This window comes from Tyto alba, unplaced genomic scaffold (genome assembly GCF_018691265.1).
Source record: "Tyto alba isolate M040663 unplaced genomic scaffold, T.alba_DEE_v4.0 Super-Scaffold_6, whole genome shotgun sequence".
Taxonomy (NCBI): domain Eukaryota; kingdom Metazoa; phylum Chordata; class Aves; order Strigiformes; family Tytonidae; genus Tyto; species Tyto alba.
This window is the reverse complement of record NW_024881327.1, coordinates 13,474,747-13,494,822: the sequence shown is the minus strand read 5'-3', so window position 1 is coordinate 13,494,822 and position 20,076 is coordinate 13,474,747.

Sequence of the window (20,076 nt, the reverse complement as noted above, 5' to 3'; positions counted from 1 at the left end):
TCTCTTCACACTGCACTGTGGGTCATGCTCACTAGCAAGGCTGGAATAATCTCTTTTTGGCATCCAAAAACCCATTCAGAAGAGAGCAGAGCCTCAAGTAAAGAAGTTTCATCATGCTTACTAGCAACATTACAACTAGGCCTCAAATGAGCTTTTCTTTTAACTAGGAAAGGGTGACAAACCACTGGTAACTCACTATTATCTCATCTTTCACAGAAGTGAACCCCATGTGTTACATTAGTACATAGTTTGGCTCAGGTTACTCATAGAACACTTTCCAGCAGTGCCGAAGCACCTTCGCTTGTGCCTCCTTTCAGCTCGAAGCACACATTCCCAAAGTTTCATCTATTCTCAGCAACTTTTGCTCTTTCAATTAAGGAACAGAAACAACTAGGACACTGCTAAAGCTGCAACACTTCCATTGTCCCTCCTCGTCAGGCAAAAGATGGACAAAATGACATTTAGAGGGCATAAATTAAGCTCCAAAGAAGAGCTGTATCTCAAGGGTACCATCAAAAAAATCAAGAGACAGAATGCAGAAGATCATGTGATATTAACACGCTAGGTTTTCTGCAGGTCTGATTTCTCCTGGAGTCCCTCCTTTCAGGATCCATCCTTCCCAGGAAACCTTTCCTCTGCCAGAAGGCTGTTTACACCAAAGCCTGCATCCAAATTACAATACTCCCTTTCAACATGATAAAGCATAAAATCATGCCACAGCTGACTATACCCAAAGGCAAAACCTAATGAGAAACTAAAAGAGAAGTTAAACCAGGAGTTTATCTAATTACTACCTTTGCCTTGTTTACCTGCCCTTTACCTTGCCAAAACACTAACCTAAATATGCATCCTAATTTTATGTCATCGCCTTGCTTGCCTGGAGCCACTGAATACCAGAATCCACAGCGATATTTCCTCACTTTTTTTTTTTTTTTTTGATCCATTTTTTTTACTGAATCCAAGACTGTAAAAATAGTAGAACTATGTCACAGTGAAGTCAGACAATACTCCTCATCAATCCGTAGCAGTCACAGAATGTACTTGATTCATCTAAAGGCAAGTCAAACTCACCTGAGGCTTTTAAAGCTATGTAGCTTGTGCCTTACCTCCTTTCAAAAAGCCAAGTTGACCAACAGCTCAAGTAGCGTCTGTTCATGCATCCCAGCTCAGTTTCCTACAATGAGGACACAGTTTCATTCACAACTTTTGAAAAACTCGATTACACAACATGACATCGTGTTTCCAAGGCTCCTATTTACCTCAACACACAGCACCTCTGTAATGGGATCAAAAGCTGGAAAAGCTGAAAGATTATTTATTAAAACAACAATGCTAAATTTACACATTACCCTGAAAGATCCTTCAGGAGTTCTTGCACAGCTCTCTCATGACCACTCCATGACTGTGTAGACACAGCTGCGGGACAGAAGAGCGCTTACACATCTCTAAAAGCCCTTTGTGAGCACAGAGGTGAGTATATGAAGTTCTACCAAGTTACTTAGGATATGCATCACACACAGGCTGTTCCTTTGTTAATAAAAGTGAGAAAAACTGCAATTAGAGTTTCTGCAACTTTATCTTATCACCAACCATTAGTCTTGCTTCTAAATTTACCAAATCTTTCACAGACAGCAGAGAAGTGTAGATGTTTTACATGAGTATGAATGGTACCAGCCCTACTCAGAGACAAAAAGCTTGAGTTTCGCTGAAAATCCAATCCATCTGTTTTTACAAATACATACACTTAACTTTAATCTAAGCACTATTTACAAAAATACATACAGACATAAAAGAACATAATAAATTAATAGCTCACAAGAGGCAACAATGACTAATGACAGATCTTACTCTCCTTTCCAAAGCACTGGCCCAAGGGAACACCGCAGATAAAATTACTGAAGTTGACTTTCTGTGTGATGTTTCCCAGCTGGAAGACATAAGCTTTCCTAAACAATTCAGGACTTTAACATGACCTTATGGCCATCATCTTCTTTCATACAGCCAAGGGATACACTTGTTAGTTTATATAGGGTTTATCTTATCCATCAAATTCTCCTGCCTAAACACCGATGTTGCCTACTTGAGGCTGTACTGTCAATACAGCCTGCAAAAACCTCTCCAGGAATCCGACTTCTGCTCGTGGACAACGGTCAGTAAAAACTGTGAAAAGCAGTTATGGAAAATCCTTCACAGGTAACTACCGCATCATTGAAATGGTCCAACCCAGACAAATATGTTTTACTATTTGTTTAAAATTCACACACTTGTCCTGTGTTTCTTTTAATTGATGAAAACTGTCACCAGTGATTATTTAGTGCTGCCAAATTTGTACAGGTAAGTGATGACTGTTATCTGAGTCAGAGCTACGACTTTAGAGGCAAAACAAGACAATACTTGGAAATTCTTGATGCTGCTGCAGCTGCATGTAAATGTAAACTCTTGAGAGTTTATTTTCACTGTATTTATTGATGTAAACAAAGTGGATAGCGTGTTTTAAAATTGAGACATGAAAGTGCCATTTTGTCTCTATCCCAGATAAAACCAATTGGCATTCACCAGAGTTTTTCACTTGCCACATCTTGTGTTGCAGGGATCACTTATTGAAATCTGCATAGGCCTTTCTATTCACTTTATCCTGGACTATAATATGATTATACATGGAAGAACAGCATGTATGCATATGCACATACAATTGAAACATAACAATTACTGTCTCCTCCCTAACTTACCTTTCCCGACACATTTCCCAGGTGATCACCTCTTTTCTTAGGACTCAACTGTTTATTTTCATTATCCTGCATTCCTCTTCAACAAACTTTTACCAGCCCCATGTCTACTAAAAGCCCACAAATTGACCAACCTTTAAAAATATTAGCAAATACCTAAAATGAAACAAAACCAAAGGACACAACTTTTAACCCTTTGTTGATAAGACTTTCTTATCTGAATTACTACTGCACCATTGTCTGCTCTGAAGGTGCAGTTCCAGTAAGGCCAGTGCTCCATGTCCAAATACAAATTTTATTACATTTCTGTCATTTACCATGCTCAGCTACATGTCAGGATCACCATGGCACCAGTTATGCTGATAAAACAGAGAAGGATCATTCCTGATAAGCTCCTGCTTGAAAAATAATATAATTCTATCTTATAGTATGAGTCCTGTTTATGAAAAATTGTTACATCACGGCAAGGAAGAGCACAAGTTTTGTGTGGGAGGACAGGTTGGGGGAAGGGAGAGGAGAAAGCAGCCTGTCGTGGAAAATTCTCCTTGTAACAAGAGGGAAAAAGAAAACAAAATCTCAAATTATACTACTAGCTTTCAGGTAATAGCCCAAGTTACTTCAATACAGTGCAAATATTTGATAATCTTGAATTATTCATATATTAATATTTAGTATGTAGTAACAAAAATTCTAGGCTGTGATTCACTGAGACGGTAACTGCAGTTTCTGGGTGCTTAGTACCTAAAAAGCAGTGAAAACTCATGACAAAAAAAACCTCAGTTGGTACCAAGCCATTCTGCTGATACAAAGTAGTTTTTTTGAATGTAATTTTATCTTGGTAGATTTTATGCCAGATCAGGTATCATCCTTCTTCCTGCAGCTGGTATGAAGCAGCTATAAATACCTCATTGTGTGCTCCTGCCAGGCTGACAAAAACGCAAGCAAGTTCTCACATCTGATCTGGTTCAAGTCCACATGGTTTGACCACGGTGCAGCACGCAGATGTAGTGACAGATATTGATGGTCATGGCCTCACACAGTAACAGGCACTGTTCGACTCTTCAAAACACCCAGAGATCAGGCACCATTACCTGGGATCAGCACAACTACTTCCACAATATACTACAATGGGATTTTCAACCACAGTATTAATTTATTCTTATTTAAACAAAACTAATAAAGTAATGTTTCTAATAGTTAAGAGTGTTTTTGTTTCTTGTTTTTTTAATTTCAGTGTCACACACAATCAGAATCTTTTGGCAAATTAAGTCTTAGATCTGATGGGAGACTTCCAATTTACTTCAGCAGCATATGAATTGTGTGTTTAATCTCCTACCTGCCGTAGCTCATTCAGCTCCAGCTTAGACTTGACAAAATCCTGCCAATTTTACCATGTCACTTCATAATAAACTGTACTTTTTAACTGAAGCTAACTGAAAGCTGGAGCTTTTGATGAGTACATTTTCATTTCCCTTCATCGGCTCCGCACACAAGTGCTGTAAATCTCTATCATTTTAAATGACGTCTTCATGGGTAATTTTGGCAGCCAAAGAGGAATACGCATCATGTTTGAAGTAGGATCCTTTCTTTTTTTTTTTTTTTTTTTTTTTTAATCTTTTGGACTCAGATCTGAAAGTCTCAAACAAATTCATTGCTCACCTATCTCAGATGACATTTTAATTGTAGCTTTTAACTACACCTAGGCTAATGGAGGAAAACTGAGTACAAAGTTCTTTGAGTATACATTCAGTTGGAGAGGCTTTACTGACAGAATTTATTTTACACTGCTGAACTTTATATTAATGTGATACCTATAAATTTTGTTAAATGCAACTGGGAAAAAAAAACACTTTCAAATAAACTTTATGGATGTCAGAGGTTTTTTTTTAAACTTTATTTGCAGCATATAAGCATTTAAAATCCAAATTTCATAATTATGGTGTTACAGAAACAACTTCCCAAATCTCAAAATCTGCCACCTCTTATTGTTTAGAGGTTTTTAATTCTGTCAAAAATTCCCACAGTGTGTGTGCATATATATATTTATATTCCCAGAGCTAGAAATTCTCATAGGACTACCTGGTGATTTTATTTACTTATTTATTTTGCTTACAGCCATCAACCAGTTTATTCTCTCCCAGTCAATACTGTGACCCTGTCATAGTTTAACCCAACCTGGCAACTAAGCACCACACAGCCACTTGCTCGCTCCTCCCCTGTCCCCACAGTGGGATCAGGAAGAGAATCAGAAAGCAAAAAAATTAAAACTTGTGGGATGAGGTAAGAACATAGGTAAGAAAATAAAATAAAATATAATCACAATAATGATGATGATAATAATAATTGTAATGAAAACAAAAAGAGAGTGGAATAAAACCCAAGGAAGACAAGTGATGCACGGTGCAATTGCTCAACACCTGCTGACTTGACGCCCAGCCCACCCCTGATCAACGAACCCCCTTCCCAGCCAGCTCCCCCTGAGTTTATTAGCTGAGCATGATATCAAATGCTGTGGAATATCCCTTTGGCCAGTTTGAGTCAGCTGTCCTTGCCATGCTGCCTCCCAACTTCTTGTGCCCCTTCAGCCTTCTTGCTGGAAGAGCATTAGAAGCTGAAAAATCCTTGACGTAGTATAAACACTTCTTAGCAACAACAGAAAACATCAATGTGTTATTGACATTATTCTCATACTAAATCCTAAAAACAACTCTATACCAGCTACTAAGAAGAAAATTAACTCTATCCCAGCTGAAACCAGGGCAGATCCTCATAAAAGATGTTTTCTAGGTGGTCTTTATATGAAAAGCCTCACTAACAATATTTACATTTGTGAGAACGTTTTAAAAGCACAGAAGGATGGGCATGCAAAAAGGGAAGTGGAATTCCCACACTTCACAGCTATGTGAAACAAAAAGGAATGTCTACTTACTTACCACCCCGAAGCCCTTGCCACATGGTACCACATTTGTTAAGGTCCTTCCTTTTCCTTTGCAGCACTAGTGTTTAGTGCAATTCTTCATATATCTATAAACACTAGAGATATATGTGGAAGAACAGTATTCATAGCTTGCTTGTTTGTTGGTGTTTTAGATACGTATACTTTATTTTGCGAAAATTTGCATCACTGCAGAGAGCTTGATACTAAGACTAGTTTCTTTCAGCTTTGACAAAATAAGTGACACTTTGTGGTGTTGTAGCTTTGCAATATTCACTGCATTTTGTTTTTTCTTTTTATGAATTATAACAAAACATAACTAGCTAAATGCAGCTGGAAAGCCAGTGAAGTAAAAGAAAAAGTAGGAATGACCTATTACATCTACTTTTCATAACAAAGGGCTACAAAGACTGTATTGAACATTCATTCCTATTTATCTAAGCTGATATTCCCAAAGGGGAAGCCACACACCTAACCTCAAAAACTGCAAGGCGTCTTAGAGGCATAAAAAAGGAAAACAAAGTAAAATAGGAGAACAAATGCTGCAGATAATGCACAGAAAATTACATATGTAAATAAAGTATTTCAGCATTGAAACTTACAGGAAACAAGTATGTAAGTACTCAACTTTGATAACTATTTAAAATAATACACCGATTTGAAGATGAAGCTATTTGAGGATTTTGGTGTCTGATTTTCAAGGAAATTACTAGAGGAAAGTGGTGAAACAGTGCATCTACATTAAGAACTTCACAGGAGAGCTACGTGTCATATATATTGCTGGAAAAACTGAAAGGCAGAACTTTTTAAATAACTGAAACTGCAAAAATATGTTTCTAGCATACAGCCATGCAAACTAAAAGAAAAAACTTGCAGTAACATATTAGAGAACACTACCAATGGTGCTCAACCACCCACTGCCATCAAGGGGTGCCTTTCTGCTGACTACAGCAAGATGTGGATAAGGATGTACCACACACTACCCCTTGCTGCACAAAGTTCTCCAACTTTGGAGGCAATCTTGAAACCCGCACTCAACAATTTAAAACACACCTTTTCTGATGGGAAATGTAAATATGAAGGCATACCTATTAGAGCAGAGAGCAATGAGAGCAATGACTTGTACATTTGACCAAAGAGAAATGCTTGGAATTACAGTTTTAGACTGTGCTGGAAACTTGACAACTAGTATTAAAACATTGCATAAGATCACTACAAAGTAAGTTCATGCAGAAGTCTGACTCGAATACTCATAATAATTCCTTTGCTCAAGCCACTAAAATCTGTTCTCATCAGAGTTATATTTCTTTATTCAAGTTAAAAATCTAATTTTTCACCGGAGCTATGAATCTGGTATATTTTACAAAACCAATTACTGTATTATATTGAAGTCATCTAGAATTCAGTGAGAAGTTCCAAGTACATTTTAAGATATTCCATAAGGCCTAAAAACTGTGTAAATCAGTGTGAGTTCTCCAGACTAAAAGATATATTCTAACTTAGAAACCAATTCATTAATTCACAAAATACTCGTGTCTACTTTATACTAGAAATTTTATGGAAATTGCCAGAAAGGTCTGGTATCTAAAAGAACCATTTACTATATTTTTTCATAATTCACATCATATTGACTTCCCAACCATACTATCCTACTTTGAGCAGGGCCTGAAATTTTAAAGGCTTATATGAAGTTACAGTCCTAAATCCTATTACCTTTATTGAATAATTGGTGCTTGATATTTGTAGACCTTTCGAAAATCCAGAAATAGAGATTTATATATAAACTCCAGCAGCATTAAGCTTCAGATGCAGCTAAGTAAATTATTCCAGAAACAAGAGACTTGAACCTAAAACATGATATATTGTCTGATTAAGGATTAGTTATTTGATCCTGAAAACTTACATGGGAAATGTAAAAAGTCTGGTTGCTACCTAGCTGTATTTAAAAATCTTACAACAAGTTTACAAAAAGCTTTATATCTGCACTATATAAAATAAATGTAAACACAGACATTATAAACAGAACAACATGTATATACAACCACACTAAAACCACTACCAGTCTCCCTTTTTTCCCTGCCCTCAAAGTTGCTACTTGTCTCAAAAACAGAAAACAAAGTATTGCTTATAAAAAGTCAAATACAGATTTATTTAAACAACACCTAAAGAAGCAAAGTAGCCTACAACTCACCTTTGACAGCAAGTTAGAGCTACACTAAAGCTGTTTAATCTTTACTAGTAAAAGAAGCAAAGACTAACTAGCCAATAAAGCTAACTGCTCTCAGCAAGTGTAATGTTTTTGAGAGCTGTTTGCCACCTGTAAATTGTGTTATTATGCTATTTTTCAAAAAATTGTAACATCATATCATACACTGTATAAGACCTAAAAGCTGTCAGGTGCTTAACTTCTGCCATTGTCAAATATTTATTTCATTTTGGGTCATGTCAAAATAGCTATCAGAGAACTGCTGAGTCATGACACATGTGAATTGAATTTGCTCATTAACTGCAGAGAACCTCACCATTTCTAGCCATCTTTTTATAGACTTGTATACATGCTAATATTAGTCTTGATTGTAACATATTTGTATATGGTGCCCTCTCCACACAGCACATTTGTATCCTGTCAGCAGTTGCTTCCTCAAACTATTGAGACAAGGAAAAAAAAAAGAAAACACAAATGAAAAAACCCAAACACAAAACAAAACAAAAAAACCCACAAACAAAACAAAACACATATTAAAGTGGTATTGCCATCTCTTCAGAATGAACAATCCACCAAGTCTCAGGATTTAAATAAATAAAATAAATAGATAAAAAGAAAAAAAGGAAAAATATCCCTTTTTCTATTCACTCTCAGGATCAGTCTCTCCTCCAGCAGTGTCTTAAACAACGATGATTTTGTTCTTCGTTCCTCAAGTTTGAACAACTGAGGTTTTTTCCTGGAATTTAAACTGAATTAAAGAATAACACCGTCAACAACAAAACAAGCCCCCCATCCTCCAGTTCCTTGGTATTACTCTTAAGGACAGTCATAAAGCCACAAAGAAAGAGACTGAACACTCAATGGCTTTTAAACAAATGCTACCACATTTTAAACACATGTGTGTTTGCAAAAGCTCTAAGCCTCTATTGCTCAAACCACTTGTGGTTTCTCAGCACTTCTTTTTTGAATGATTGTGTCTTTATAAAATAAACATGTTTGAGACTAAATTACTTGCGTGTCTGGTGGGAATAATTATAAAATTAGCTCGTTCTAATTTACACTTGTGGGTTTTAAAAACATAACCAAATAACATAGTGAGTCTCCTGGTGAAACCAAAGCCTGGTATGTCAAACATGGTTTAGATCATGAACGTGGACTTTGATTTTCTCGGTGCAGTCTGATCTCTACAGAAGGCATAGTCCTTTGGTTTTGTCTCCTAGTTCTCTAAATAACTATTCCCATTTGTAGGTCTCCAGAGACATTTTTATTAATTCAGCATGCCAATAGGTTGTGCAATATATTATACAAATTAATTATTTGTATTCCAGACACAGAGCTGTGTTTATCACAATGTGGTATCCTCATGAATAGTTTCAGTAGTTTGCAATACGTTGTTCAGCCATAACACGCAGAAGTTTTGGCCGCTGAATATCTCAGCATCCAAAATATGATGGAGGGATGTGCTATGGTTCCAACTACATTACCTAGGACTGTAGTTTGAGGTCCAGCTATCACTATTCAGGGGAGCAACACATGATTTATTTGAACCGTTTCCTTCAATCCCACTGATTTCAGTGATCTAAATTATGGTTTTCCAGGAAGATGTATTATCACTTTATGACAATGTTCCAATTGTACTACCCTGGTGCTGCACATGACATTTTTGTGCATCAGGTAGTCATGACTGGAGATAATTTCCAGAGAACTGAAGTGATCAGCTTAAGTCCAAAGTGGTTTCTGCTATTCTAGTAGAAAATTCTGGTTGACATAGTCAGTATTTTAATACTAATATGCCAGGATTCAATTAAAATAGTCTCTGTCAGCAATAGGCAACTCTGGCAGATCAAAATCTTATTACACATCCTCCTCTTATGCTCTGGACTTGCCACCCAACACCTTTTTGGCAGTGGGCTTGCAACTCCATGGATCCACAAGATGTGCATTTGTAATGAAAATTATTCATTTCATATGATGACATAGGTTTGTTTCCACTCCCGGTGGCTAGAACAACTCCTGTTAGGCATCCTACAGCTTGTCTTTTTATCCAAGGCCAGGGGAGATGCAAATCGTACTGTCTGTACCAAGATAAGGTAGGTTTAGTTTCTGTGTTTACATCCTGCTTTTGATCCCTCAAGGCTGCAAAGGTTACATTACCCTGCCGTTGTCACCATGGCTTGTTTTACCTTATTTTCATCTTTTCATAAATACCTGAACAAGTTTTTTTTTCTTTTAATCACATCAAAGCTAATTCTTTAGCCAGCAACTTCTCCATCTATAGTCTGTGGTTTCAGACTTGTTCCACATTTCTCAAGCACTGTAAATTCTCCTTCCTCTATCTTAGTTTTTTTCATAGGTTTTTTTTACCACTTCTCCTGCTTCTTCTCTCCCTGCAACATAAGCATATATGTTAGCAGAATCTCATTCCCAACCTGTTCCAAACTTCAGTCCTGCCAAATCTAGTAATAAATCATACCATCAACCCCTTAGCTCCCTTTTTTTTTTTTTTTTTTTTTTTTAGTAGGGGAGGAAAAAAAGAGGCACTTTAAGTACCAAATTCTCTCGGGTTGGCCAGTTCCACAGCCTGACTTCCCACATCCTGCACCTCACCTGTCAGCAGGGGATTACACCACCCAATTGCCTACAAGTTTTTTGTACTCCCTCGCTGACTCCTGTCACCTCCTCCTCACTAGATCAAGTTAAACATTACTCTCTTTATAGAAGTACCAGTGATAAGAGAGTATTTGTGGGTGGATAGGAAGGGAAAACCCTAGATTCAATCTTCCCAAGCCATCTCCTGCCTTCCAGGATACTTCTAGAATCCCCAGTTTAAGAATATCTTGTACTTGTCCTTGTTATGCATACACATACATATACGTATGTGAATACACACATGTATGAGAACATGTGTATAATCTATATACAGAACATTTATATATGTGTGTCTATATAGAACATATATATATGCATATATATATATATGTTCTATATATAGAGAGCATATATATATGCTTTATGTATATAGAACATAACCACACACGAACATGCATTTAAGGGACTATGCAGGGTGCAAAGCATCACAGCCTACACCACCACTTTTTAACATCCTCCAGAGCATATTTTTCCAGTGCATTTTCAGGAGTTGATTCATTCTCTAGTCCAGTAAAAAAGTCAACAGTAAACATTGTCTTTAAAAGCTTGAACTACAGATGGGGTATTTTACCAGCGTGGTTTTTCAAGCGTACTTGTGTCTACCTTCTGGCTATTCTAAAGAATGAGTAACCTGTTCCACTCCATTCAGCAACATCCACTCCTCTCCCCCAACCTTCCTCTTCTGTGCTAATCGCCTTTTAGACACAAAAGAAAGCCATCTGCAATGTGAGAAAGAGGTGTATTTTAACCAGATACATTCCCCAGCATTTATATATTTTATAGTAGTCACTTCTCCAAGCTGAAAATTGCTTACCAGTAATCTGAAATGGACTACTTTGTTAGAATATGAAACAGGAAAGCTAACAAGATGTTCCCTTGCATAGTTTTGTAGACAAATCAGCCTTGCTCTGTTGATATTTGTTCTACATTATAACATGCAACTAAGTCATGCATTGATAAACTGAAAGTCAGGAGAACAGCTACTGAAGGATAGTTCCCAGTCACAAAACATCATGTACTTCACCAACTCAGTGACTCTACTGCCAGCTATATACAGTACTAGAAATGCCACTCAGTTCTCCTCCGCAGCGGAAGGATCGCAATAAATCTTTCCAAATGCAGTCACTGTCCGTTTCAGAGGCCTGGCTTTATATTTTGATAATTAGATTACCACCAATTAGTGGAAATATCCAAAATAAACAAGTCAAGAAAACGACCAACTTCCTGGAAAGTTAAACTCCCCGAGCAAACCAAACATTTCAGCAGTATTAAAGCTCTGTTCATATTTAGGGTAAACAGCAACCCTATCTTCCTTGTTTCGCTTGTGATGTAATGCTTATTCCTGCATTTTGTTTCCAAAACCATCACAAAGCAGGTCAAGTTCCTTTGAGGCAAATATTATCATTGGGGACAGCATTTACTGCCGGACACAGCTCTCTGTTCATGGAGGAGACTGAGCAGAACATGCACATGCTCAGTTGTAAACCAGACTGGTATGAAGACTGCAGCTGCCCCAAGGGGTTCTTGATTTTAAAAAAAGCGTCAAGGAAGAAAGAATTAAGACACACATGGGGAGGATTGTTGGGTTTGGACTTGATCTATGTTGTGATGAAAAAAAAATTACACCATTCATCATAACTGGGAGGGAAGACGTAGGAAAACTGAAGGACAGCTTCTGGACTTACCCTCCTGAGGACTGGAGTTTTCCCAGCTTGTGACGTTAACTCGGACCACTGCCGGGAAAAAGCAGAGCTGAACTGGCAGCTCGCTGGCATCCTCAGTTTTCAGAGCATTGATCTTACACACAACTTACAGACTTCAACTTTCTGTGTATAATACAGAATCATATAATGTTGAAAATAAGGCTAAATTAATACTTAAGGGCAGTCTTTTAGGAGTGGACTGCGGGTAGGAGGCAAGGAACAGTTAATATTTTTCTTCATGAAGCCTGCAGCCATTGGGAGAGTGTTTAAGCTGAAGAAGTAGTTATGATATGGGGAAGCGTCAGAGCTCACAAACTGTAATTTTCTTCCAGCAATACCATTAACTGATCTTGCCTGTATAGCTCAAGTTCCTCCCACAGTTACACACAAGCACTGATTCAGCACAGCCAGAGACTGAATCTGCCACTGATTACATTTGGGAATTTCTGTCATTAAGTGCAATTCTTAAACCCTGCTGGGTACTGATAAACTTAATTATGAACTCTGAGCTCTTCCACTCCCACAAAGTAACAAAATGCAAGTGAAGTGCTGCTGCTCTGTGTACCCATGGGGAAACACACACCCCAGAGACTTCAGACATACTAATTTTTTCTAAATAGAGAAAGAAGTGCAGCGAGTCAGATCTAACCTATTACATATATCACTGAGCAAGGCTTAATGGATGTACAAGAAACATGGGGCAATCTCTAAGGAGGACTAATTTCTGCTTAACATTCAGAAAATGCAAAAGCACGTTCTTTCACTAGAGGACCATACAGGCAACTGAGTCTTACAAGAATAGGAAAAAATTATTTGCCTCTAACCAGCAAATTAACACTGTAGATATAGTACTATTAAATATTTAAGGGTATTACTTTAAATGAGTTCTCCAGTGCAGGAAAGGAGGGGTGGGGAGGAGGAGAGAAGGAGAGAAAAAAGGAAAAAAAAAAAAAAAAAAAAAAATCAGACTCAATTAGATCCTAAGCCAGTAACTTCTCATTTCCTTCAACATGGGTTTTGCCAAAATGAGATTAAGTTCAGGCCATATTAATTTCTCTGTAAATTATTATTAATACATTTTCATGTATGTTAGCATACCAATTTCCCCCCCCGAATCTTTATCAATCTAACACTGGAACACATTCCTTCACTAAGAGTCTGTGAGTCCTGTACCACACTTCAGCAGGAAAATTTCTTTCTCCGTTCATGACTGAGAGTTCATCCAATACCAGTTTAACCTTTGAGATTACACATGCTGAGTAAATTAAAAACAAAATGTGAACATTTGAAATGATGGACAATGACTTCACAAGTTGCAAGGAGGAGGAAGGACAGGAGCACCAAGGTACACTAGAAGGACTTTACTGAACTCAAGGGAATGTTTTGTATTTACCAGTGGATAAGAGATCAAAGCTAAAGCCTAAATTCAGAAACCAGTCAAAGAATTTGAAAGAACATTTTTATACCAAAAATATTTTAATTGTATGTTTTGCTAGGCAAGAAGTCAGTGTAACTCTTAATGTCTACCTACCCATACAATCATAAGGGCAAGAAGGTGATTATAGCTCTTTCTTATTCCCTGAAGTAGTAGGCTATAGTACAGTAAGCATCTGTAATTTAGTAAAAACTTCATCCATACATAGTGGCATGATTATGCTGCTTTAAACTACTGCTCAAAACCCATGTATAATGTTTACCAAAAACCTCTCAAAATCAGTCACATCAACACAAACATACAAATCTGACTGATTTCTCTTCAGGTTTGTTAGAGTTTTGAGTCTTTTTCTCTTTTACAAACTATTTAACTTTCAAGAAGCAGACTTATGCCTTGCTGTACTTGATAATCTAAACATTAACATACACCTGGAGTCTTCTTACAACCATCAAGTTAAACACAATGCTGAACAAGACAAAAGTGGATCTGTAGATACAGTCACACAACCGGTAGTGATCATCTTGTGCCAGTTGAACGACATTACCACCATCAATTAGAGACTGCAGCCTCTGTCAGATGAGAAATGATAGGCGACTATGAATTCTGGCCCCTTTGAGCAGAAACTGAAGCAGGCTTGTGCTCTCTACCTACATTGCGCTGCACGAAGGACACACAGATGGTCGATCTGCTGCGCGTGTGGTAACAGTTAAACTAGACTAACTCTAGCCTGCCTACAAACACTTTTCAAAATTTGCCAAATGGAAATAAGAAAGACAGTGCTATGTTGATTTCTGCATCAAAAATTGCAGTTAAGAGTTCAACACTAAGTCGCACGCTGTATCTTTAAATGTTTCTTGCAGACTTGAATTTAACACTCTATAAAATTTATAAAGTGTCAGACCTTTTAGCACAACATGAAGCAAGAGTCGTTGAGGAAAACACACCTCTGAAGACTTCCAGAGTTTTATCTCCTTCTCTCTCTCCTACTTCTGACAAGAAGTAGGATAGGCATTTGCTACTGAATTTTGAAGGTGTATCTCAATTAATATAGGTCTCAAGACCCTTCTCCCCTCACATCAAACCTCTGTGTTCTTTCTTATGCAACACTACAGAGCAGTAAAGACAGCACCAGGCAAGCCTATACATTTTCTTTGAGAAAGTGACATGGACAGAACTCTACTCTTTTTAAGAGCTCTCACTAAGTGCATGCAAGAGTGATGGAGTGAACTTGGGCAGGCCAGTTCAATGGCATATGGAAAACGTCACAAGTTTCAGCAGTAGAACAAATTGCTCTCCACTTTGTCATGCTGATCTACAGGTACTTGCTTATCTTCAGAGACTTTACTGATACCTGTGGTAGAATTACACATTCCATTCCCAATACAAGTTATGTTATCACATATTGAACCTACTACAAAGAACAGCACTTGAAAAAAAATTACCCAAAACAAACAAACCCTCCATTGACAAACTTTCTATGAGCTCATAATAATGAACAGTGTCTTATCTTTACCAACAGATGCTGTCTTACCTTTATCAAGAAAAGCTGAAATGTCCCTTTCTCCTATTCAGCTCCCAAGAACAAAAGAAATTATCTCCACCCTGTGGGCAAAGAACATTTTTTAAATGATTAGTGGTATTCTGAAAGAAGCTTTAGATCATGATACACAGGTAAAAATATAATGATATCTGGGAAAAAAGCCCACTGATGGTATATAGCTAGTTACATATTTACTACATTGGTTCAGCAAGTAACATGGTAAATGCTCCTATGAACTGCAGCCCATTGATAGTGAAATACTCAACGACACTATTTTATGAGGAAAATTAAACTTTTATGTATTAGGTCAGCTTCCAAGAGAAAATGGCAATATTGCAACCCATTGTGCAATCTTCAACCACACAGGTTTCTGTTACATCCTAATAGAAGCCTCAGAAGAATGAAATTATATGATACACATTACTAAGAATATTATTGGATGCCATAATTCACATATTTTATAAACTAAGGATCATCACTCCTCCCTGTGTAATACACACATGAGCCCATACACTTCCATGGGAGTAGGATGGGATTTGTATGGCAACATATGTTAAGACATTATAATAGGAGAGATTCCAATTGGACACAAAAAGGAAAGTTTTCACAATGAGAACAATCAGCCGTTGGAATAATCTCCCCAGGGATGTGGTGAATTCCCTGACACCGTAAACTTTTAAGATTCAGCTGGACAGGGTGCTGGGCCATCTTGCCTAGATCGTGCTTTCACCAAGAAAGGTTGGACCAGATGATCTTTGAGGTGCCTTCCAACCTGGTATTCTGTGAAGTTTTAAGAGTGAGATCAACAATCTCATAAGCAGCAGAGAGACCGAGATTCATTTATTTTGCAGTTTAGCCACAAAAGCTTTACTGAAGTCATCAGCAAGAGCAGTTTCAGATAGCTGCAGAGGACTGAAGACATGGATAATTAATCATAGTGGCTAGAAGCAAGAGAAAAAGAAGATGGAACAATAGCTATGTTAGGATGATGATGATAGCCTGATGGAGAATGAATGCGTTACATGCTTGTCTTGTAAGGAAAAGCAATTTCATGGGTTGAATAAAAGTCAGGAGAGCACAGAGGCAAGGACAAAGAGAAGGACCAGAGCTTTTGATTCTTCGCTCTTTAACTAACGACTATGTTATCAAACTACAATGTGAAGCAGAAGTTATTCATTTAGACAACTTCCCTAAAATCTTTACAATGTCACTGCTTATCTTATCTGAAGTAGTTTAACACATATCAACACCAACTCAAGAGTTCCAGAATGGCTCGGTTTCATTCCTGTCCCAGACAGTGGCCAAATACTTAGCATTTCCTTTACAATACTGGAACAGCTAGAAATTTGCAAGGGTATGAATACAACTGACTTTCTGATAATGGCCCAATTCAAGTAGCTGTCCTCATTCCTACAGCAGGTTTGTTATTCTATAGTTGTTATAATCTGTTGTTTAAAGGGAAAAACTAATAGTTTGTTATTAAAGAAAACACCTAGGTAATTAAGTCCCACTAATCAGATGCTACACATTTTAAATATGCAACTACTTTGTAATGACATAGTTAATTCACAGTGTACATTACAGTTTCCATTTTTCCAGGATGAAAGAAAAATCTCTATGCATTTTGTTCATACTAGTTCTGCAAATATTCATGTATAGAACTAATTACTGAAGCAAGTTGCGATCTTTTGGTTTTGCTTTTAATTAACAGAAACCAGATGCTAATGGTGAGTACATCTTTTCCAAAATACCTGTAACATTGACATCTTGGGAGCAATCATGCATCCGTAATACATATTTCAACTTAGAATAAAGGTCAGAAAAATTACTGCCTTCACTCCCTAAGATTCGCTGGGGAGATTCTTAAAGCTTCCTTTTTCATTGCTGAACTTCTTCAAAAGGGCCCAAATATTGGGGATTCTGACCTTTCACAAACACCAGAAGTTGTGCTTGTAAGGTCATATCCTTTCTGAAATACTGTTACATTGTGTTTATACATACTAGAAGTTTGTCTGTTGTTTACTGACAGCTACAGATAGAAAAGATTTGGTTTAACAACTTATTTTCAACTCACTCAGTATCATTATTTCATCACTATATTATTTTTACAGCACACATTTAACACAGTAACTTTCACCAACATCAAAACCTTTCTCAGGTTAGTAAACTCGCATCAGCAAACTCTCATGGCCCCTTCCAAACATTCACATTTTAGAGAAGAGGGAGATGCGCGACTCTTGAAACCATTTTGTGACCAAGCAAGTTCATCCCATTGGCAAACCAAGGCTCCACAGGACAACTTGCCTGGCAGCCGCCCAGGGCTATGGTGAAGGGTTGCCCCTACATGCTTCCTCAGAGTGAGGGTCCCACCCAGTAAGGGACATAAACCTCCAAGTTCAAAGTAATAAGGATCATAATCAAGAACAGCAATTTCAGGATTGAAAACCAAATACTTTAATACTTACTTACACTCTATTCTGAAGACTAGATTAAAGTAAATTTTCCCTCCAGAGCAAAGGTTTTAAGTTTATAAGAGAATGACTTAGGGGCTAAAAAGTGATTTCCAGTAATATATGACGACTTCGGCTTCTATCCAAAGAGTAATCATTTTCCGGTAAACCTACTTCAACTCTTTGCTCTCACAGAGCACCATTTGTACCTTCTCACGGGACATCTGTAGAGAAGAACAGCAGTACCACCCACAGTCCCATGCAACAACTCAGATGTCATCTGCATTCGCACCTGAGACAGCAGTGGAGAGCAGACAGAAAATGCCAACTTCATGCCCATATATGGATAGAGAAAAAAAATTCTGTTCCTGAAAAGGCAAAGGCCTCGGATAAGCATGCCATCCAATTGTTTGAACTTGCCAATTTCTCCTGTTAAATCCTTTTTAAGGAGTCATAGCGTACCTTGAGTTGGAAGGGACCCATAAGGATCACCAAGTCCAACTCCCTGTTCCTCTCAGGACTACCTAGCACTAAACCATAAGACTAAGAACATCATCCAGATGTCCTTGAACTCCAACAGGCTTGGTGCTGTGACCACTTCCCTGGGGAGCCTGTTCCAGGGACTGACCACCCTCTCAGTGAAGAGCCTTTTCCTAATGTCCAATCTGAAGTCATATATATCTGTTTGACTGTGTCCTCTTACACAGATAAAAGAGGAATGAGGAACTGCTTGGGAGGTTACAATTTATGTAAGCAGTTAAATTTCCGTGGTCTTTTTCTGGAGGAGTTTAAACATGATGGTTAGTAGCAAAGAGTGACGGCTCCTTCCTTCCGCCCCCACGAAGGAAGAATAACGTCCTTCTCCATTTCGCCATGCTCAGCAACAGGCAAAAACATGATAGGGACATTTTCACATGATCACCTTGTTTTCTAGAATCTCTGGAAACCATTTATCTAGTCTTTTTCACTCTTTTTCTCAACTTTACCCTGCAGAGATCAGGGACTGATCTCGAGTAGGTACACCCTATAAGAGAATGTCCCCAGTAATCACAGCATAGCCTCCCCAGTTCAAAATGATAATTTCTACCTACAAATGACCTTCAAGTATATGATTTCACTACCTTCTTTTTAAAGGATTCTTGAAGAAAAATTTTCTCATGCTAAGATAATGTTAAATGCACAGTTGGTGATACATGTCTCTACAGACAAGGCCTTTAGCCATGACACTGCGTGCAAGCTTCCAGCTTCTAAAAAGCATGCCATCCTACTTGAGAATGCATTTCACTCTTCTCCTTAATCTATTTTTTTTTATTATTATTATTTGTGATCTAGAGGAGGGGCCTAACAAGCGTTTCATCTGGCATTTGACCATATGTTACCTATAGGGGCTGGGTTAAAATGTAAAGATTTTTCTTCATTTTATTCTCAGAAAGGGAGAAAATCCTAGAATGAGTAAGAAAAACAATACGTAAAAAATAAGCAGTACAATTTATGCTGTGGTTTAGCAGACCAATATAGCTGCTATTTGACATCCACGTGTTTGACCTCTGAATTGGTACATAACCCATACAGGAGCCAAAGAGGTCAATGCCATAAAAATGTGAAGATGATTCAATTAGCATTCACTCTAAACTGCATACAAATAACCCCTAATCCCAAGATAATTTATCATTCCTCTTAAACCCTGCAAGAGTAGAGACAGAAAATTGAATTTAGCACTGGTTGAAACAATTCGTGATGTCATGAGTAAACTGACACTACGGCAAGAAAAAGCTGGGAAACACTAAAGTAACCATAAAAATGATCTGTTTTATAAGATAAGGAAGCTTTTTGCAACAACTGATATTTGTTTTGACTTCTTAAATTAAGCTAAGTAATACTCTCATCGTTCTCTCACAGCTCGTTCAGAAGGAGTCAACCCGCTTGGACAACCCGCAGCACAAAGCAGACTGAGGACCAAAGGCTCCCCAGCCACTAACAGGAAGGTGCCCTTTTCCCCTCCTGCTATTTGTCAGCCTTGCAGGCAAAAGCAGAGGGAGAAGCACAGGCTGGAATAATTACACAGATAGTTTGGGGCTAATTAAACAAATTACTCTGAATCAATAGTATTTAAGATCTATGGAGAAAATGAATAGATGCCATCAGAGAGCTTCTAAGGGAGACAGATTATAGAAAAGTGCTACAGCATGAGAAATATGAGATTTCACTTTATGCAGCCTCCATGAGGAAAAAAAAAAAAAAAAAACAACAAATGGAAAAGCTTATGTGAAATTTTTTTGTAACATGTGTAAACATAACATATATAAACATGCTGTTGGGACTGTAGAAACCCAGATAATTCTTCTGGACATTAGTTTTCATCAGTGGCTTCAGTTCTCAAACTATACAATGTTATAATAGAATGAGATCAATTTAATGCATTTGCAGTTGTT